Source organism: Myotis yumanensis, unplaced genomic scaffold (assembly GCF_028538775.1).
Source record: "Myotis yumanensis isolate MYYU_CA2020_CCGP unplaced genomic scaffold, mMyoYum1.0.hap1 SCAF_1, whole genome shotgun sequence".
NCBI lineage: Eukaryota > Metazoa > Chordata > Mammalia > Chiroptera > Vespertilionidae > Myotis > Myotis yumanensis.
This window is the reverse complement of record NW_027223752.1, coordinates 206,248,549-206,271,494: the sequence shown is the minus strand read 5'-3', so window position 1 is coordinate 206,271,494 and position 22,946 is coordinate 206,248,549. Positions and strand designations below refer to the sequence as shown.

At 42.0% G+C, this 22,946-nt stretch overlaps 1 protein-coding gene across 1 annotated transcript in view; it reads left to right on the top strand.

The window, feature by feature from the left end:
* The window catches only part of CRACD (capping protein inhibiting regulator of actin dynamics), a 228,773-nt gene that overhangs the window by 102,356 nt on the left and 103,471 nt on the right, over positions 1-22,946 (top strand). The window contains exon 2 of the mRNA XM_070396234.1: positions 6,360-6,507. The gene's annotated coding sequence lies outside the window, so the exon portion shown is untranslated. The remainder of the gene's footprint in view (positions 1-6,359; positions 6,508-22,946) is intronic.

The window sequence follows — 22,946 nt, the reverse complement described above, 5'->3', positions numbered from 1 at the left end:
ATGAAAATTTAGTAACTTAACTTTTTACAATATCCTGTTACACATAATTATTAGTAACTAACTACAATGTTCTCTAATGACTGATTACTATAATCGTGTTGCATTCATTTCCCTTATGCGCCTTACGCACAGGCACACCATTTCTCTCCACTAATACTAGCAGCGGATATTTTAGCAGCCGATTGCCACGTCATTAGTCTTGGGCTGACTTATTTGGTGTGTGCAACAGGAAATAGTTTGCTTTGGGAGAACAAGAAAAATAGGTTTATTTGCGTTACGCTTATTAATTTGTGCAGTTATTCAGTGTCTGGTAAGTTAATGTTCAAGAAAAAATATTAATTTTTATTAAAATGTTCTATTATTTTATGTTAACGATTACTCATTTATTTCAGCCCTTTGTATTCAGCATGTCTCTATTGAAATAAACCTACATTTCTATGAAAATTGAAGCTTTTGTTTTTTTGCGGCCCACATGAACTTAAATCTTGTTTATTTGGCCCGTGTTAGCCTTTGAGTTTGACATGCTGGGATTAAAAAGACAGTCAAGGAATGAAACAAGTAAAAAAAAGAACACTAACCAGGCATGGAGAGTGAGAATGAAAAAGTAAAATGGCAGGTATCAGTCTTAGAAAAACTGTATCATTACAGCTGATAAGGAATAGATATTAGCTTTGCTTTAAAGATTTATGTGTGGAGGGGAATGAGAGTACATAGAGGGTTAAAGGCAACCAGGAAGACAGTTATCAAGGCAACTAAAGCAACAGACAATTTCAGTTAGCTGTGCCTACTTAGCAGCGTCACATATTAGGGGACTGTAGGTAGGACGGTGGTGAATGTCAAGACAAATGGGAACTGAGCAAAGACTTTTCTTTGGGATTCAGAGCTCATTGGTAACTCTCAGAAGTGCAATTTGAGTAGACGGGTGAGATCAGGAGTGATTTGAGGGTTAAGCAGAGAACAGTTGAGATGTTGGAGAGAAGATGTATAGACCATTTGCCTCTGAAGTTTAATAGTAAGAGGAAGAAGAGAAATGAAATTAACAGCAGCAACTTTACAGAAAACCAAAACTTGTAGTTTGGCTAAGAAGTGGTGTGTGTGTGTGTGTGTGTGTGTGTGTGTAGGAATAGTAGAAATTATAAGATCCGGGGGGGTAGGGTGGGGTCAGTAGGGGTGGATTTCAACCATTGAGCCTGACTCACATGTATAAGACATCTGTGAAGATGTTTCTACGTACTAATGGCTTAGATTTCCCTCCTTTTTGATGCAGTCACACAGTATTAAGTAGATCTTTTGCACTTACGTGGTCCCAGAAGTTCTGTTGGGTAGGAGGCTGGGGAGGTAGGGATGAAGGAGCAGATTTTTGCTACTCTTCTCACTAGTGCATGGAAGTAGAGGAGAATGGGAAGGAGGTAATTTATATCTTTTTTTTTCCCAACTTCACTGTATAATTTCATATCCAGCCAAAACCGAAATATGAGTCTCCTGGCCCAAAGTCCAGATCATTTCTGCACCCTGCTGTGAGGTTGGGCGCCTTAGAGGAGGGAGGGAGGACTACCTGGGTCCTGCTGTTCACTGAGAGCAACCAAAACTGGTGTCACAGCTCCTCCTGCCAGTTGCTATTGAGAAGGGGCTGAGAATATAGTGCTCAAGGTGACCAGGTTGTGTCGGTCTGCAAAGTCAAAGTCACCCAGATGGAAACCCAACTCCAGCTGGCCAGCCCCGCAGCACAGTTACTACTCCAGACAGAAACCTTCTGAGTAATGCAGCTGTAGTTTCTGTTACAGTCTGTTCTCAAGTGGCAGGTCACAGGCATCATGACTTGCAGAAGTAAGTGAATCCCGGAGACGTGGTCCTGACACCAGGTCTTCCTGACTGCTGGACTGATTCCTAGCACCTGGTTTTAGGGCGGGCCCACAGCCAGCAGGGGCTGTGAAACATCTCTTACGTGGCCATGGCAAATAGGAAGAGTCCACTTTTTAACTTCTTTACCTGGATATGCATACTTTGGGCCCACGGAGGGTCACGTTTCTTCCCTCTCCTTCTCTTCCCGTCAGTCTCCAGAGTGTAGTACCACGCACAGGTGGCCCCATTATTGATGATTGTGTTCTTGTGTCTGAAATAAGTGCCCAGATAGTTATGCGTGATTTACAGACAAACTTAACATTTCCAGTGTTCCGTAATGTTCCCCCTGAGCATCTGAGAAAAGAAATGAGCAGAGATGGGGTGAAGTGGTCAACCTGGGACAAGTTGTAAATCGCTACCTCAACAGTTAGTGAGCTTCCATGAGGCTAGTTTAGTTGAGCCAACACCTTGCTGGGAGTCATGAAACTTACCTCGGGCTTCACCAGGCCTCCTTTGTCTAAATGGGAAGAAATGTGAAAGACTATAACCAGATTTCAGACCTGGAACAGTCAGTTCCCATTGTTCCTAGATTCTATATTTGCCAGTTTGCCTGCTGGCTAAATTTGTTTATAACCCCAAAATCAATGCTTGTAACACTTTATTTATTTATTTATTTATTTATTTATTTATTGCTTTAAAGGTGTTTATTAAGGAATGGCGGACTGTGTAATTGACACTTCTAGAATATGAAAAGTCAACTGTGGTCACATTTTCTCTCGGCTGTTACTGGGCGGGAACCACCACTTAGAGCAGCATCTCTGAGAGCTGCTACGGAACAGAGACCAAAGCTGGCCGTGTCTGGAGTTCTGGAGCAGCCTCACTCTGGCTTCTATGCCCAGAACTCTCTCCCCAGTGAGCTCAGAGGGAAAACGATGGCCCCTGGAGAGAGGGCGGTCATTCAGACAGTGGTCTTTGTATTAATTGCAGTATGTAACTCTACTGAAGTCCCAGTGGCAGCCACACATAGATTGTGGGAAATTGTTTGGCAGTTTCTTGTAAAGTTAAATGCTTTCCATCCTATAACCTAGCAGTTCCACACCCAAGTATTTACCCAAGAGAAATAAAAATATATGTTCACAAGTAGACTTGTATGAAAATATTTATAATAGCTTTGTTTATAATAGCCCTGAAATGGAAACAACCAAATTTCCATCCACAGAAGAATATGTAGTAAGTTGTGCTGTTTTCATACAATGGACTATTTATTGCTCAGGAATAAAGAGGAGTACAGTATTTATACACTCAACAGTGTGGGTGAATCTCAGAGACACGCTGATTGAATAAAGCCAGACACAGACATACTATATGAGCCAATTTGTATGAAGCTCAGGAACAGGCAAAATTAATCTACGGAAATAGAAATGAGAACAGTGGTTGTCTTTGAGATTTGGGGATTTACCAAATGGAGCATGAGGGAACTTTCTGGAGTGATGGAAATGCTCTATATTTTTATTTTGTTGGCGGTTACACAGTTGGGTTTCTTTATCAAAATGTATCAAATTGGCCCTAGCTGGGTTAGCTCAGTGGATAGAGTGTCAGCCTGTGGGCTGAAGGGTCCTGGGTTGGATTCCCATCAAGGGCACATGCCCGGGGTTGCGGGCTTGATCCCCGGTAGGGGGTGTGCAGGAGGCAGCCAGTCAGTGATTCTCTCTCATCATTGATGTTTCTCTCTTTCTCTTTCTCCCTCTCCCTTCCTTTCTGAAATCAATAAAAATATATTTACAAAACAAAAAACTTATCAAATTGTACATTTTAGAGCAGTATGTATTTTACAGTATGTAAATTTCCCCTCAATTAAAAAGATACTATTTTTGTAATTTTTTATGAATCTAATCTACATTATTTCAAAATCATAAGTTCAAAAAAGTACACTATAATTTCCATTTGTTTAAATATCTGGGGGCATACTTTATGACCCATATGTGGTTAATTTCTGTAAATATTTCATGTGCACCTTAAAAAAATGTGTAGTACCAGTATTGGGTACAGTATTCTATATCTGTTACTACAGTTGAGTTCGTTAATTATGCTATTCAAATCTTTTGTATCCCTACTTAATTTTTTCTGGCTTGTTCTGTGAGTTTAAATATTTTACAATCTTTGTAATTTTGAACATATTAATTATAGTTATACTAGAGGCCCGGTGCCCAAAATTCATGCACGGTAGGGGGTGGTCCCCAGCCCAGCCTGCATCCTCTTGCAATCTGGGACCCCTCGGGGGATGTTGGGCCTAAACCAGCAGTCGGACATCCCTCTCACAATTGGGGACACTGCATGCACCAGTGACCATACTTTTCATACAGGTGAAAGGCATCTTGCTGTTGTATGGGCAGCTACATTTTTTCCCCCTGATTATAAAAAGTAGTACATAACATGATCCTTCTGAGGCAGAAGTACCATTTTCCCCATCTTATGGGTGGAAAACTGAAGCAGAGAGAAGTTAAGTAATTGGCTTTGTCACACAGTTATAAGGGTCAGAATCAGGGCTGACCACAAAATGTGCAAGCCAGAGTCCATGCATGTCATCGCTGCATCATCCTGTTTTTTCAGTGTTAGAGTAGCCTTGCCAGGTTTTAATTTTTAAATCTAAGAGACTGTTCCCAATATAGAGGGTAGGGTCCCTAGGCCTGGCTGGCAATCAGGGCCATCAGTGGGGCGACCAGCGGACAGGTGATTGGGGAGCCCCCCAGGGACCCACCTTGGCTGGTGGCCTGGCACCTCCCACTGGCCGGCCCCACTCTGTCCCCTGATTGCCACTGCCGGTCATCTCCCTCTGGGGGAGGGGTGGGGGGGGACAGACGCTCAACACAGGAGCTGCCCCCTGCATTGAGCATCTGCCCCCTGGTGGTCAGTGTGCGTGATAGCAACCGGTCGTTCTGCCGGTCATTCTACTGTTCAGTCTATTTACGTATTAGGGGTTTATTATATAGGATTAAAGACCATGTCCTATGACTCTATTTGGGTCATGTCTGGGTCTTTCTTTTGTCTCTCTTTCTTGAATCCATGCCCTGGAATGCCTAGCAATTGTTGATTGAATGCAGACATTTTGTATAAAGAGTCATAAACTCTGTAGATGATGGTATCTTTCTCCAGAGGCTGCTTTTGCTTCTGAGAGGTGGTTAGGGCAGGGCAGACCACATTAACCCGACAAGGAACTGAGCTGCTTTAAGACTCAGTTCTGGTATTATTTTAGGCTTTCATGGTAGGTGGTGCCCTTCAGGGGTCCTAAGGAAATGTACCTGAGCTTCTCCCTTTCTGGGGGGCCCTGAACTCCAGTATTAATTCCTCCAACATCATGAAACTGCCCAAAGCTCTGTTTAATTCCCAAACCTGCTGGTGCTGCTTTCTGCTTGGTTTACCCCGTTTCTCAATTAGCAAATGCTTAAGAGAGGCAGAATGTCCAGCTCACTTCTCTACATGTCCCTTCTCTCTGGGATTCCCTTGGTCTGCCAGAGGTCGGCTCACTTCGGGTGCCTCTGCGCAGCTGCTTTCTGCTTGGCTTCTCAGCAGTTCTGCGCTGGGCCTCTTAAAGATCAGTAGGTGTCCTGAAAAGAAAAGTGGTACCAGGTGTTGCCTCAGTTTTATTTCTCTTCTCCCTAAGATCTTGGCCTCTCATGTCCTGGCTGCCTTGGTGTAGCACTCCAGTATTTTAAACAGGTTTTTAACATAATCTTTATCCAGCTTTTCCAGTTGTGTTCAATGGGAAGGTGGTCTGATACAAGATAGTTCCTCAGAGCCAGAACTGGGACTTCATCTCTAAACCCACAAAAGGATCTCCCCACAAAGGCCGACAACCATTGTCATCCTGAGATTAGAAGTGATTTCTTCCTGTATCGTTGCCCCAGAAAGTCACCTTCTTCTCCTGGGTTTTGCAAAGGCAGAATGACCTTTTGCAGATCAGCCATTTCCACCTCCATCCAGTTACAGCCTCCAGTCATGACGTCAGGGTTTGCATCCTAGCATGTTTGGAAAGATTGTGCATACCCTACATAGAGGGAGCCTATTAGCCTAGTTTGAATGTGATTAGCATTTGAATAAAAAGGTGCCTTCGGTATCTCTAGAAGAGATAATCGAATGATTACTGCCTTCACTTCTGCTGGGCTGAATATGTGTCTGGTAGTTCCTTGAATTTTAGCTAAACTGCCATGAAGAATAAATGTGAGAATTCTGTAAAGGATGGAAGCTCAATTATTCATGGATATGGTTCTTTCAGTCCCTTCAAAAGTGGAGGCAGTTAATAATAAATGTTATTAAGGCACTAAAATAAATTTAGGCCAAGGAATGCACATTTCTTGAATTTAGGGTTAGTAAATTTAATTGGAAGTCTCAGCAAAAACCTCTTTTGACTTGCCAAAGAATGGGAAAGAGATTCATGTTGAAGGCATTCCCAGAGAGAATTGAAGATATAAAACTCTTGCTGAATTGTGTTTTTTTGTTTTTGTTTTTTTTCTGAACAGTTTACAAGGGTGAAGATTCCCAGGCTTTCTCGAAATGTACCTCATTTTCTGGCACACTTACCACTGAAGGTGAATTCTCCTTTTAACAAGAAGAAAATTCTGGTGGAGAGCTACCCAACAAGGAAAGGACGTGTGGCTGTTACGGTAGGTAAGTCATTTGTTTAGAGGATGGTGAAAGAAGAGAAGTAACTTGTAGAGAAAACACTAAAGAGCGTTTCCTTATTGTGAGTGGGACTCCAGAAATGGATAGTACACATTTCACTAAATACCAAGTTAAAAGGTCCCTGTCGCCCCAGCTGGTTTGGCTCAGTGGATAGAGCGTTGGCCTGTGCACTGAAGGGTCCCAGGTTCGATTCCAGTCAAGGGCACATGCCTGGATTTCGGGCTTCCTCCCCCCTGGGCGGGGGTGGGGGGGTGGGTGCAAGAGGCAGCTAATCAATGATTCACTCTCATCATTGATGTTTTTCTCTCTCTCTCTCTTTCCCTTTCTCCCTTCCTCTCTGAAATCAATAAACGTAAAATTTTAATTAAAAAAAAAGAGAAAAAGGTCCTTATCACTGAAGATCTTCTAATTCTAGATTTCATTCCCAGCTCTTCCCCTACCAGCTAAGTAAACTTGGACAAGTCACTTATTTTTTCTAAACCCCAATTCTTCCATCTGTAAAGGGAAATTTCATAACAAAATGTTTTACAGATGGGACAGAGTAATATAAAAATGCTGTTATCATTGTTTATTATTTTTACTGCTGTTATAAAATTCTGTGGAATAGTTAGTGGCCTGTGTTTCATGGTGTGTTTGTACCATAGAACTTGGTGCTGTGAATTGGAGAGCTTCATCTTGTTCCCCACCTGCCGGCCCTCTAAGTATAACTCATACCATTCTTTGGGCTGCAGATACCTGCTAAGTACTTTTGGAAGTTAGGGGACAGGATAGAAGTAAGGGACAAGATCAAAGGAAAAACAACAACTGTATGCGTTGTCATGGCAGGCATTGGTTCATGAAAAATAAATAGTGTATTTTTTAAAGCCCTTGTTGAGCACTTATTATGACCTGGGTACTGTTCTGGGTGCTGGTTCCCTCACGGAGGTCATGCTGTGGCATGGAGGGAGGCAGATAGTAAATAATGCACATACTAAAGAAATAAGTAAATTGTTAGGATGTTAGAAGCCAATAAGAACATGGGAAAAAGAAAAAGTAGAGCTGAGTAAGAGGATTTGGGGGTGCTGGGTGGGGCAGGAGTACAAATTGCAGTTTTAAAAGGAGTGGCCAGGGTTGGCCTCATTGGGGAAAGACAGGAGGTCAGGGATTCGCCCTGGGCGTGGTCCAGGCAGAAGAAGAAGCTGATGCAGAGGCCCTAAGGACAGTACAGACTGCAGGCCCACGTCATGGAGCGGGTTACATGGGGAGGAGTGTTAGGGGGTGAGTTTGGAGAGGCAGTGTTGGCTCTGGAGGAAATAATGCCATTTCCTAGTTTTAGATATGGAAGAAAAGTTACCTTGGTTGTTTTTTTGTTTGTTTTTTTGTCTACCTGGTTTGTTCTTAGTGTGTTTCCTCTACAATTAAAACACACGAGCTCACACGCACACTAAATAAATTACAAAATGACCACTGTATTAGTGTCCTACGGCTTCGGTAACGAAGTACCACGGACTGGGGGAGCTTAAAACAACAGAAATGTATTGTCTCACAGTTCTGCGGGCTCGAAGTACAAAGTCAAGGTACGGCCATGCTCCCTCTGAGCCGCGTAGGGAGGAATCCTTCCTTGTCTCTTCCTGGCATCTGGTGGTGGCCGTCAGTCCTTGGCATTCCTTGGTTTGCAGCTGCATCACTCGGCGTCTGCCTCTCTGGTCACAGGGCATCATCACTGTGTGTTTGTGTCTTCCATGGCCATCTTCCCTCCTCTTATAAAGATACCAGACATGTAGGTTGAAGGGCCCACGCTCCTTCAGTCCAACCTCACTTCACCTGTTCCATCTGCAACAACCTTGTAGGTACCGGGAGTTAGGATTTCAGTATGCATTTTGGGGGACACAGCTCAATGCCTAACAGCCACCTTAAATAGGAAATAATATGCATTACTATTTCCATCTTACAAGTGGAGACACAGGCTTAGACGCTTAAATGACATGCCCACGGTCAGAGTCAGGAAGCAGAAGTGTCAGGCCAGGGCAGTGTTACCATGCTGCTCCTGCGCCTCGAGGGAGTCTGAGGATGGAGGGGACGGAATTGCCCTGCACACATACAACATCGCAGTCCCCATCCGCATCATACAGCCTAATCCCAACAGAGCTCAAAACTGGTGCTCTGTTTCAGCATTCCTTTAAAAGGGAAACGGAGGGCCCCTCTATAACCCGCCCCCCATTTTACTTTTCATTCCATGGCATGACCAACATAGGAAACAGATGCTTTTTCCCTGCTTTAGGAATTTTTCCAGAAAAATAAGCAGCGTCTGTGGCGTGTGAGCATTTTGTGACAGGACCACATGTTTTTTTTCTCACATGACATGGGGGGAAAAAATATATGGCTCTGAGTCAGTTGGAATACAGCAGTAGAAATAGGGGATTTTGGAAGCATTGAACATGTTTTGTTTTCTCATTATATTTAGCAATTCCTTCTTAACAGGAAATCTGGCTAGCTATTTGTGAGCCTGAAATCAACAGGAGAGCCTTATTTTAGACTTACTCTTGAGGTGCACACCTGAGAAAGGAAAGGACACACCAAAACATACAGAACACGTTACCAGGAGGAAAGTGGGCGCAGCCACCAAAGGCTGTAGTCCCAGTGGAACGTCAGCGTCTCCGTCAAGTCCTAAGTCTGGGAGATGAGACCAAACAGTGGTTGGAAAAAAAATGTCCTAAGGTTAAAACTGGAAAGATCAGAGCTCCATGAAGAGGTGGTGTGAGGGATAAATTGAATGGTTCTAAAAATGGGGAAGAAGGTTGGGGAGACCTGTTTGTCTTTGTCTCTGACTGTAAAGTGTGGTGGGAGTTGGAGTGGAAGGTGTTGGGTAAACCTGGCCAGTCCCCTACCAGCTTCTCCTAGACAGGATTGTTAGCCATTTTTGTTGTTACATGGTCTTATAGTTTCTTCTCAAGGTCCCTTCTTTTGATCTCTGTTCTCAATATGTTTTTATTCCCCCCAAGTTCTTGGGCTTCTCTTCCTACTTGACAGCTGACGGCTTTGGATCTGTGTGTTGGAGCAAATGTTCTTTAGTATCAAAAGGAAGGAGGGGGAAAAGCTGCCTCTCTTCCAAAGATGCTTCTACTCTTTGTGGAAATCGATTTTTTTTTTAATCCTGAAAGTGTGTGGAAAGAGCAAAGCCTTTATATTTTTCTACTGAATTAAAGGCTTTAATTTTTCCACTGAATTAAAAGACCTCCCCTCTTTCTATTGCCTGAGGTCACCACCCCTCCTGAGAACACAGCTCGATCCCAAGGGCCTGCCCGGGGCTCAGAGGCCAGTAAACACAGATGTACGCTGTTCACTTTGGATAATCTGGCCGGCACTTTGCAACTGCAGGTAAACCGGTGGTGCTGCTGCTGATTGGGATTGGCCAAGCAAGTCAGGATCACTGGTTTGAATTGCTTCCCAGCTGCAGACATTCTGGGAAAATACCAGGCTTTTCACAGGAAATGCCAAAAGGTGACAAATATTAGAACTTAGAAACCTATTTAATCCCTCTTATCACTGTGGAATAGGAATAAAATCCTCCTTATCTCCCAGTAGTGGTAGATTGTTGAGCAATGAGAAATAGTGAGGCCTTTAGGTAGAGACCATTATAAAATATTTGTTAGTTATTTTTTGTTCAGGTAAAATTCATATAACATGAAAGTAACCATCTTAAAGTTGAACAATTCACTGGCATTGAGTACATTCGTAAAGTTGCACAACCACCACCTCCATCTCATCCCATAACATTTTCGCCAACCCAAAATAGAACGCCGTACCCATTAAGCAGTTACTCCCCATTTCTCCTTCCTCTCACAGACCCTGCCAGCCCCCAGTCTGCTTTCTGTCTCTATAGATTCTCCCCTAGCCATTTCATATAAATGGAATCAAACACTCTCTGACTCGCTGTGCTTGGTGAGACATTTACTTTTAATTGCAAGTCATGTATGTTTTCAGTCTTCCCTTATGGTTACTCAGGGCAAGGTGGGCGCTATGGGAACGTTCACTTCTCATTAAAGCCTCCAGCAAGAAACCTGCTTCAGGAATACCTGCTTCAGGTTTGTTGCTGGTGGGTTTCTCTTCATGAGACAAACAGCAGTTTAGAATTGAGTTCCTTCGTTTGCAAGGATCTAAAGAATTCATCTTTACAGAGTTTCATTTCTGTCCTGAGACTCAGCACCTTCTTCCCCCACCTCCAGTTTATGTCATTGTCTAGTGGTCGGAGCACTAGTTTATGCCATCATCCAAATGAACCTGTAATTGATATTTTGGCAGTGGGATAGCCAGAGATTATATTGCTAGCCTAAGCAACAAAGCATAGTCTCCCCCCTCCCCACCCCCCAGCCAGGGGAGTTAAATGATACCAACCGTTGAAGATGAAAATTTGAGAAATACTTTACACTCTCATCTCTTGGGGAGGCTGATCGTCCCCCCTCTTCTCTTCCCTCCCGGGTGAAATAGAGGCTGCTCAGGGAGGGCTCTGGGATGCAGACAGAAGAGGCATTGAAATGAGATTCCTCTTTCCATCTGCCAGACGTAACCCAAGATGAGTTGCACAGATGAAGCTGGCAGAGGAACAGGGAACTGGATGGCAAACAAGGTTGTGAAGGGACCGAAATCCTAGTTAAAACCTTTTGCAGGAGCAAAAGAGCCTGCTGGTCTAATAATGCAAAACCCAAGAATAAAGTTGGTGCTGTGCTAATGGTGTCAGCCAATGCAACCTCTGTGAGTGTCTCCAGGACCCCCCAGGAGTGTTATTAGCATGTGTTGTGGAATGATAGTTAAATACAGGGCCCATTATGGCCTGTCTCCTTCCCATGGTGATGATCAGGTACTGTATCATGTGCTAGGTGGGACTTAATCATCAGCTATCTGCTCCAAAATACCTCTTCCAGGAGCCTGAAAATAGCACCTTTAGGGTAATTAATGGGTTTGACAACATAGAGTGGAGGAGATGGGGTGGGGCCTTTTTTATTCTTTTCCCCTCTCTCCATCCCTCTCTCCCTTCTTCCTTTTCTCATCTCTCCCTCTCTCCATTAGTATGTATGGAACTTGTTATGTGCCAGACACCTTGCTAAAGGTTAAGGATATGCAACAAGACCCTGCCATCCATGGCCTGGCTGTCAGGGCTCAGTGGTTGAGCATTGACCTATGAACCAGGAGATCAAGGTTCGATTCCTGGGCAGGGCACATGGCTGGGTTGCGAGCTTAATCCCCAGTATGGGGCGTTCAGGAGGCAGCCCATCAGTGGTCTCTTTCATCATTGATGTTTCTATCTCTCTCTCCCTCTCCCTTCCTCTCTGAAGTCAATATATATAAAGACCCTGCCATCCAGGAGGTCGTGGTCACGCCCTCCTTCCCGTTCTTTGTCCAACTGCGTAGTGTTTCCCTGCTATTACCGTGAACTGTAGTTGTGTACTTGTCTGACACCCAGAGTAGGAAGTGGCTTCCCAAGGCCAGCGTTGGCCCTGCTTTGAGCCGTTGGATCTAGCATTGCCCTAGCAGAACTTCACTGAGTTGAATTCAGATATGTAAACAGATAACCAGATAAAATGCGATTAGTGATATTTGAGAGAGTTTTACACAGAGTGCCGGGAAGCACGAGGGGCAGAGTAAATACTGCCACCAGGAGCCAGGGCCTCCCAGCGGTGTCATTTGAGCTGTCTTGAAAGATGAGAAAGTGTTTGTCAGACAAGCAAGGGGGGCGCGCAATCTCGAGGTCACACCTACACAAATGTTTTGTTGCGGGGGGGGGGGGGGGGGGGGGGGGGGGGCCTTTGATCCTCTAAATCCCGCCCTTTCTTTCTTTAATGAAACTTTGGGAAATAACTGCTTGATTCGCCAGTAGCTGTGGATCGAGCCCAGGGACAGTATAGGCATCTCTTCTGAAAGTCATAGCTTTGTTTCTTCTAGGGACCAAAGCCCCTCCAGCACAAATTCTACTGAGTTCTTTAGCGCCAAAATGCCCCCTCCTCTAAGCTTCCTTTTCCTCATTGAAATGAGTAGGAAAAGAAGATATTTTCTTTTTTAAATTGGAGGGAGAAATTTCACTTTGAAGGGAGAAAAACTTTTCCCCTTCCCCCTTCTGGGTTCTGTGGCTGGCCTAATAATTAAATCGACATTAAACAGATTAGCAGGAGAAAAGCAAAATTAATTGTTTACTCTGAAAGCAAAGTCTTTCCAGGAGCCCACGGAGATATGAAGGGCTCGCAGACAGTCAGGCTATGGAGGCGTGTCTGCCCTCCTCGCTCAGAAGGGGCCGGGTCCGGGACTTCAGAGGGCAGGAAAGTTGTTCACAGGAAGGTGGGAAGAGCAAATGTGTGGTAAACAGTGATTGTTTGCCATGCACGCAGGTAAATCTTTTCGATATAAGTTTTCTCTGGGAACAGGCCCCCCTATCTAAATTCTTTGGGGCAGTTAAGGGAAAGGTAAAAGGCTCTTCCTGAGTCTGCTGGGCCTGATCGTCTTCAACTGGAAACAATCCACCCGCCAAAATGGCACATTCTGAAGCCGGCTGCCGAAATCCCTTCAGCGCCCATGAGCCTTTCACCCCTCCCGCTGGCAGGTGTACGCTGAATGCCTCCTGCGAAAAAGGCTCCGCTCTGAGTCTAGGCGCACAGAGAACAAACAGTGAGACAGTTTCTGCTCCCAAGGAGACTCAAGTTGACACCAAACTAATGTCAGCACAGCTCCTCTACCGTTTACTCTGAAAGCAAAGTCTTTCGGTTGCATCCATGCACACAGAATTGGCACTGAAACTTTTAAAAATAGATGACGGTGATGGAAGAAAGAAAAAAAGAAACACAAATGTTTTCAATGTTGAAAAAAATAAATAAGTAGATGACTTCGTTTCTAAACTGACATTCCTAGGTCCAAGGAATAATGAAGAAGGCTGTATTACTCACCACCGGAAGATTGATTTATCAGGAAAAGGAAAAAACATATTTAGTCTAAACTTTATTGGACACATATTTTAAGAAACCTTAGAAAGTCCATTCCATGCAGAAAAATATCCCCTAAAGGAGCATTTAAGACTGAACTTAAATTTTATGTTAAGTATCTGGTTATATAGACTTATGTATTTCAAAAGCATCTGTGTATTATTCTGTTTTTATTTATTTGTGATGGATACTGGTGTTTAGTGGGACTTCATAATTTCCAATTTAGAATTCTTATTATCACACAAATAAGGATACATTTTGCCAAGGCTTGTCTTGCTTTCCGCATCTAGGAGCAACTTAGTTCTTGAGTTGGGTAGTGCCTATAATAGGTAAAATTGCTCATCCTAATGCTATGATTTCAGAATGGCCTCCCTCTCTTCCCCTTCCCTCCTCTCCCTTCCCCTCCCCTCCCCTCTCCTCCTACTTTTCCTTTCCTCCTCCTCCTCCTCCTCCTCCTCCTCCTCCTCCTCCTCCTCCTCCTCCTCTTCTTCTTCTTCTTCTTCTTCTTCTTCTTCTTCTTCTTCTTCTTCTTCTTCTCTCTCTCTCTCTCTCTCTCTCTCTCTCTCTCTCCCTCTCCCTCTCCCTCTCTCTCTCCTCTCTCCTCTCTCCTCTCTCCTCCTCTCTCCTCTCTCTCCAGCATTCTCCAGTCTGAGAGGAGGGCATGAGACAAGTGTTAAAATAGAAACAAAGTATAAGAGAAGGTTAATAGTGTTGTGAAGACTTGTGGGAAGAGGTTGGCTATAAGGAAGAGTAGAGAAATGAACGAGAGAAGAAAAGAGAGCTGATCAAGGGATAGAAAAATGCCTTAAAATCTAACATGTCATGTTTTGAAAGGCTTTGGGAAAAATAAAAAACATAAAACATGCCCTTTCCAGAAGAAACCAAGGAAGATATTTTATTTCAGATAAGTAGAGTGAGATGAATTTTCTCATCTCAAAAAAGTGAACTTTGCCCAGCCAGAGTGGCTCAGTTGGTTGAGCGTCGTCCTGTGCTCCAAAAGGTTGCAGGTTCGATGCCTGGTCAAGGTACAGGCTGTGGGTTCTATTCCCTATCAGGACATGTACAGAGGGCAACCGATCAATGTTTCTCTCTCACATCGATGTCTCTCTCTGTCTGTGTCTCTCTCTCCCTTCCTCTCTCTGAGCATGTTCTTGGGTAAGGATTTTTTTAAAAACAACTGAACTTTATTTTACACAATAGAAGCATAAAAGACCTTTGAAATTCCACATAGAACTTGATATCAGACATCAAAGGGGAGTGGTATCAGGTTGATTAATATCAGCCTCCCTTCAACACAGACAGCAGTGTCTCAGAAAACTGAGTCCCTCCAGGCCAGGGACAACACCTATTAATCTTGGAGTCCCCAACCTTAGCACATCGTTTGGTGTATTGCCATTATTTTTTTTTAACAAGTAAAATGATTACAGAGTTAGTCCCTTCCTGCACGTCACAGCACTGATTCAGTTGGAAGAAATTATTTGAAAGTAACTGACAAGAGAAGGAGTGTGATATGAAGTAGATGATTGAAGTTTTCAAAGGACACATCTCGAAATTTTTCTTCATTCCCAAATTGTTCATTTCACTACATCATATAATTTTCCACACAAAAAAATCATATGCACTATGAGCAGAGAACAACAAACGTATATTGAGATTCAGATGTTGATATTAAGTAATGAGAATCATTCTTCAACTAAATTGCAAATTGCTAACTTCTTGACTGCTATTGTATACATAATCTCAGGAAATCATTTGAATATAATCAGATTGGCAAATACTAAAACATGAATGTTTATAGGCTACTATGTTTTATTTAGAAGATTAGGAAGAAGATACTTTTTTTATTCTAGTATTAGAGCATTCTCTGTCCTGCCTCTGTTGAGATTAATCTGAGGTCATATATGTGTGGTGTTGTTGTTGTTTTATGAGAGAGAGAGAAAGCGAGAGAGAGAGAGAGAGAAACATTGATGTGAGAAACATCGATTAGTTGTCTCCCATATGTACCCTGACTAGGGATTGAACCCGCAACCTAGGTATGTGCTCTCACTGGGAATTGAGTCTGCAACCTTTTGGTATATGGGACAATGCTCCAGCCAACTGAGCCACCCAACCAGGGCATACCCTTCTTTTTTTATCCTCAATTTGCATAGTTTAATATTGTGGACTTTATGGGCTTTCAGTAAGTAGTTGATGACTTGGATTAGGTGGAAAAATGTACCAATATGAACACTGTCAAAGTCAGTGTGGATAGGCATAAAATAATTAGAAACACATTCCCATATACAATGAACTTTGTTGATATATTTTCCCAACTCTTTGCTAACATTCCATGATCAGATCTGTAAATTATAAAAGGCCAACCTACAGGCAATACTTTGCAGAATACAGTGACAATAGATCCAATAATAGGAAAATGTAACTGATTTCAGGCCAATCTAATAAAGGACATTTGTAAGTCAAGCCCAGGAAATTGCATTCAAGAGTAATGTTGTGACATTCACTGCAATATGACAGTGGTAACAAATTTTAAAAAGAATATTGAAGCTTCAAACTCTCCAGTTCTTCAGTGATAATGGGATTTCAGGTTACCCCTAACAGAGTAATCAAGCTAAAGAAGCAGCTAAGAGATACATAAAAGGAATCAAAATTGAATAAGGATCCATTAATATTATAGCTTATGTTTCAAAACGAAAAGTGAAAACATAGGGAAAAGGGATAGTTCTCTGAAAGTTGACTGACCGCCTCCAGTGGGTTGAATTTCTTGGATACATCTGGCCAAGTCTAAATGGAGAGATGACATTTGTGTTGAGACTATAATTGTCATAGCAATAAATTCAGTAACATTAAGAGAAGGATGGCCCTAACTGGTTTGGCTCAGCGGATAGAGCGTCGGCCTGCGGACTGAAGGGTCCCGGGTTCGATTCCGGTCAAGGGCATGTACCTGGGTTGCGGGCACATCCCCAGTGGGGGGCGTGCAAGAGGCAGCTGAATCAATATTTCTAACTCTCTATTCCTCTCCCTTTCTCTCTGTAAAAAATCAATAAAATATATTTATTAAAAAAAAAGAGAGAGAAGGATGGAAGTAATAAATTTAGAGATTATTAAAGGAAGAGACTTTGTTGTAATGCTGATATAAGGTATAAGAAAAGTATTCATTTGCACCTTTCTATTTGAGATTTTTCGTAAGTGGTGTGATTCCAATGATAAGACTGACCTTGGAAAGGAACAGGTCATGAAAAGGATATTTTGAGTTTAAGGAAATAGTTCATACTATGATGCAGAAGTAGGGGGGATATACAGCTTGCTTAATCCAGCCACTGTGCCAGGGTATAGGCATTTCAGGGCACAGAGGGGAGCATAGTCAACAATGGCTATCAGTGTGTAGGGGAAAGATGCACAAATATTTACTGGCAAAATGTTGTATAGATGACAAAAGCTATACAAATTATAAAGAGCAAAACTTGAAAATTCAGAGAAATGAATGCTTCAAAAATGTACTTGAAAAAGTGTAAGTAAGGTTAAAAGATAACATTGTGGTATTAAGACAATTTAGATGATTATTTATACCAAGTAGAAAGATGGATGCCAAAGGAACCTATAGACATGAGCTAGGAAAGCACATGGAATTTAATTTCTCTAAAGAAACAAAACTTAAAATGGAAATGTTATACCTGGCAAAGCAGGAGGATGAAAATTGGCCTTATATAATTGAAATGTTTGCCTTAGTTTGTCAGTGCAGGATATTTTTTCTCTAATAAACAACCTTGATGAGAATAAATATCTGAACAGAATCTTGAAGTATGTGAAAAATAATGCAGGAACAAAAGAATTATGATGGTGATATAAACCTATTATGCTATTCTAAAATGTTATGAAAAATTAGATCTTAATAACAATACAAATCTTTGGATATTAGTGAGCATTTTGAAACAGAAGAGGTGAGATGCAAGAGGATTGTCAATCTGGCGAGATGTATTTTTCTTATGCATAGTTTGGGAATTATGTCGTTTCTTCCAGTATAAACATTGACTCTATTAATAAAAAGGAAAGTGTCCCTCAACTAATCTGGCCTTTCCTTTCCAGGTATTAGGAATACAGTCAATTTCCCCCCCAGTGCAGGGGTCAGCAATTTATATCTATTTTTAAATACATTTTTATTGATTTCAGAGAGGAAGGGAGAGGGGGAGAGAGATAGAAACATCAGTGATGAGAGAGAATCATTGATTGGCTGACTCCTGCACGCCCCCTACTGGGGATCGAGCCCGCAACCCAGGCATGTGCCCTTGACTGGAATCGAACCTAGGACCCTTCAGTCCATAGGCTGACACTCTATCCACTGAGCCAAATCAGCTAGGGCGGGGGTCAGCAATTTTGATGGAGACTGTAATTGGGTGAATGTGCAGTTGTTCGAGACTGTGAAATGTAATCATCATTCCAGTGTTTTATTACAGGTATCATTGCGTTTCCTCCATCTCTTCCATTGTGTGTGACATATTGTATGCATCAGCATGCTGAAAGATAGAGTGCTTTCTTTCACTCAAGTGGAAGATGTAGGGCAGAATTGACCGTGTAAGTGTGGGGCACTTCCCCCGCATTTTCATAAGCTTTGTGCTCATAGATTGCATGCTGTGCTTTTTATTTCAGTAACATTTAACAAAACCATGGCCATGGAGGAAATTAAACTCACACAGAATGTCCATAATGAGGCTCTGAGTGCTGATGTTTCAGGTATGGTACAAACTCTGAGTTGCACGTTAAAGAGACAGAAGCCGTCTTTTTCCTGTTTGCAGTTTCCAAAATGTCCGGATTTAACCATCACTGACTTGTCCACTAACCTCCACTGTCTGGCGCACAGCAGAGGTACCCAGAAGGATAAGCAAAGCAAAACAGAGGCAGCCAGAACAGGTGTTCATGCGTCCTCGATCCCAGGGGAAAGCTTCTTAGGCTTTCGTTCTGCACTTAGAGTCTCTCTTCACAAATAATCCTGTCCAGCTTGGTGATCCAGTTTCCTGTTTCACAGGCATAATAAGCCTGTTCTGAATTAGAAAGGAGAAGGGATTATGAGAATCAGACTCACCAGCCTCATAAGAAGTGACAGTCAGAAACATCAAAGAAAGGGGCAGAATACTTATTTTATTCATTATTTATTTATTATTTTATTTTGTTTTGTGGAAGGGTTGGTAGGTGATGTGGGGGAAGGCTGATGGTGATTGTGCCAGGTGAGCTTTAAGTCTGCTCACAAGTTTGAGACTGGGTGGCCTCCACCCCAGAGTACTTATTTTAAAATAGGCACAAATATGTTCAAGGCAGAAAGACCATGAATTGGGACAGACTATCCTGTCTTCTTCAATTTCTCCTCAAGATATCATTTTATTACATCTAAGCTTCATAGGAAAAGCCCCAAAATATCAAGGACAGTTTATATTCTGTTCACTGTATGATCTGTTATAGAAAAATTTCCGGTAAAAATGCTTTTGTTTTAAAATTTTTTATACTAATAGGGATAACATTTAGTTAGCCTCATCCTTCAGTAATCTATAATAATAAAAGCATCATATGCTAATTAGACTGGACAGCCGAACGACCTTCTGGACATCCTTCCAGATGAAGCCGCTGCAGCAGGGGCCGAGGCAGAGGCGGTTAGGGGCGATCAGGCAGGCAGGCAGGCAGAGTGGTTAGGGGAAATCAGGCAGGCAGGTGAGTGGTTAAGGGAGATCAGGCAGGCAGGTGAGCGGTTAGGAGCCAGAGGTCCCAGATTGCGAAAGGGATGTCTGACTGCCAGGCTGAGGAACAGCTAGGAATCGGGCCTAAACCGGCAGTCTGACATCCCCCAAGGGGTCCTGGATTGCGAGAGGGTGCAGGCAGGCTGAGGGATACCGCCCCCCCCATGCACAAATTTCATGCACTGGGCCTCTATTACCATATAAATGAGAATTATCGTAATATAATGCATTGGATAAGCCCTAAAATATATTTATTCTTATTACTACTGATCAGAACATTTTGATTTTAAACTCCCATTTCAATTTTTTTTTAATTCCTTCAAATGAGTTACATGGAAACCACCAATGATTGAGCTTACCCTACCTTTCTTGGCAGAGATAAAAAGGATGTACATATACTAGTTCGTTCTTGCTAGTTAATTTCCTGACTGTTATATGTTTTTGTTTTACTTTATACAGAGCAGTTTCTCTCCCTTTAAAAAAAATAGCAGGTTGAAATTAGCTTATTTGGATGTTATATACACTTTTCTCTTTTGGAAAGTAGATATCAAAATTAGAGCAAATGAGAGCTTTGGGAGACAGTCTGCATTATGCTCGCAATAAACTTCTCCCCGTCCCTTCGTACCCTCCACTCACCATCACGCACCCCGGCCAGCATGACATGACAGTGTGTTTGTGAAAGCCTAGCCCCAGAACAGCTTATGTGACTCATACTATGAAGATTTTACTACCTCTCTAGGGAGGTTACAAAGTCTGTTAGTTCTCCTTACTTCCTTATTGTGCAGGTTGAGATTTTTTAAAGAAATGTATTTTATTTGTTTTGTTTAGATGATTCCCTTGACTACATTACTTCTTATCTTTCCTTATTGGAAATCATAAATTTACTTTGCTGTGGGATTCTTCTACACAGTTATTTGTTGTAATTTGGAATATAAAGGGATTATTCCTCAAGTTTCTGTTATTTGAACCCCAAACAAACCCAATTTCATTTTGTGTTAGTAAAAAAAAGTATACATACTGCCATATAGCAGTACACCTGCCATATATTTTCAGCTGCCATTTCTTTGAGATACGAGAAATTATGCAGCTCATTGACCACTTTTTCCTGAGGGAATTTGCGTTAGTATAGGTCTTTGATATTAGAAGTTGACGCTACTATTTGATTGGGGAAGAAACAGATTCATAATGATCTCATTTTTAATACAGCAAGAACTTTCTATCTGTTTCTTGGATGGAGTAAAAGGTAGTACTTAGAATGGAAGTAGGAAGAAAGGGAGGAAAGGAAGGAAGAAAGAACTGAACTGCTTAGTACCTGAGAAGAAGTAGATACATAAAACCTTCATAAGCAGAGCCCTGGTTCTCTACTTATGAGTTTTTAATTACCTACAGTACGCCAGGGTCTGTGCTCTAGCGCTCTTTCACAGGTATTTTTCTTACAGCCATGTTCTTTTAGTGTCCGCAGAATAGAAAAGAAAATTTGTCCCAGTGATGACTCAAAAAACAAAAAGGCAGAAGATTTGTGCCCTAAAAGTCGAAGGGGAAAATAAATGGCATAGAAAAAATAATACACTTCAAAATTATACCAGTGTATTAAACTTAGGGTACCAGTCTTGGTGATTGGTGATTCAAAGGTAGGATCACCTGAGCAGCCAAACGTTTCCTACGTTTTTCACTCACCCAGTGGGTTCCCTTGTATTTTATCAGCTTCTGGATTTTTGTTTGCGTTTTGGTGGGCTCCTCCTCAGGTTTTCCAGAGCCCAGTGGCTTTTGGAGGGGGGGGCGGTGGTCAGCCTGCACAGCTTGATGCACAGCCGATAAGACAAATCCTAAAGAGGGTTGTCTCCAGTCTCAGATGCTCCCCCTAAGTTACACTGGCAAGGGAAGACGATCTTTAAAAGCAGAGATGTGAATGAGAATTAATCCAAAACACGACTATCAAGGTCGCAAACTGAAAGTAGGAGAAATGCTAACATTTTGTGGCAAATACTGTTCAGGTCTTTTTCATGCTTTTAGCGGTATGTTGATGTGGGGGTGAGCAACAAGCTATTTAGAGAGACCCTGACATTTCTTTCTGCCCTTCCTTTGAAGACTAACAGTATTGGTGCGATTTATTCCTCGCTCCCTCAGAACTTCTCAAGTTTCCTCCCAGAAAGAAGTTTTCTCTCCACTGAGCTTCCAAGAACAGATTTCACATCACTGAAAGTTAATTTAAACTTCTGACTTTTACGATCTCAAGTTGGGGTAGGGGCTCTTTCCATGGGTCACACCTGCCATAACACAGTAATACTCTTCTCTTCTCATTCATCATTTGGGAATAAAAATGGATTTTCTTTTTACTTCCTTTCAAAGAGTAAGAAACTTTAAAACACTCAAAAGTCTATTTCTCATTTTACCAAAACCATTATAATGAAACAGTTTTGCCTGCATCTTGGTATTACTCTGGCTTCTTGTCTAGCATCCTAGATGCACTATTTGTTGCACGTTCTCCCTTACTTTTTGGCTCAGCACTCAAAGAGAAAGCCAGCCCAGAGCGCCCTCATCCATCACATTACACAAGTGATAAATGGAGCTAATTTACTCTCTGTGGGTTTTTAATTAACCTAGAACATTTTTTATATGAAATAGTTCTACACAATAAAATTTTCATTAATTATCAGCTGGGACCCCAGAGCCGAGCCAGAATAGAAAGAGAAGGAATGGATATTTCCCTTCCAACATTAACAATGTTAATACTAATAAGCAGAGTGGGAGCATATATCACTCTACACAGGGTCTGCAAGTTGTTCCAGGATAAACGTCACCCAGCAGTTTTTGAATATGTCAACGGTCATTTCACTGATACTTCAAGAAGTCACTTTTACCCTGGCTGGTGTGGCTCAGTTGGTTGGGTGCCGTCCCGTGCAACGAAAGGTTGCTGGTTTAATGCCCAGTCGGGGCACATGCCCTGGTTTTGGGCTTGAGCCTTGGTAAGGGACTGCAGGAGGTAACCAATCAATGTTTCACTCTCATATTGATGTCTCTCTCTCTCTGTCTCTCTCCCTCCCTCCCGCCCCTCCACCCTCCTCCTTCCTCTCTCTCTAAAAATCAATTTAAATTCATCACATAGAGTTGCCAAGAACAAGGGGTTGCAAATAGGCTTGCTTACCATACTGTAGCTTTTATGTATTCCACTGCCTTCCAGAGTTTTTCGACATAAAATTAATGGAAAATTAACAAAGAATGGACTATAATTTTTTTAAAAAATACACTTTTCAGAGCAATTTTAAGTTCACAACAAAGATGAGCAAAATATACATTTCTTGCCCTCGTAGTGTAATATTTTAACTGAAAAAGTTTACTTTTAGAAAAATAACAACTTTATTGAGATATAATACGCCATTTTAAAGTACATGATCCTGTGTGTTTTAGTATATTCACAGAGTTATGCAACCATCACCACTCTCTAATTTCAGAATTAAAATTTACTTTTAAATGAAGAAATTAAAATGCCACTTAGAAAATGGAAAGAAAAACAAATATCCCCCAAAGTCACCATTCAAACCAAACTCTTGTCATTTTTTGTCCATTTTATTTTATTTATTTTTTTGCATCCAGATAATTTTACAGAGAGTGTCCTGTGCACTTATTTTACAATCAATGGCTCTGTCTCTTTAACGGAACTCACAGTGTAATGAGGTGTGCGGTGATTCTTACTGCTGTGTATACACATGAAATTATTCAAGTACAGAAAATAACTTCATGGCCGTGTGTGCTG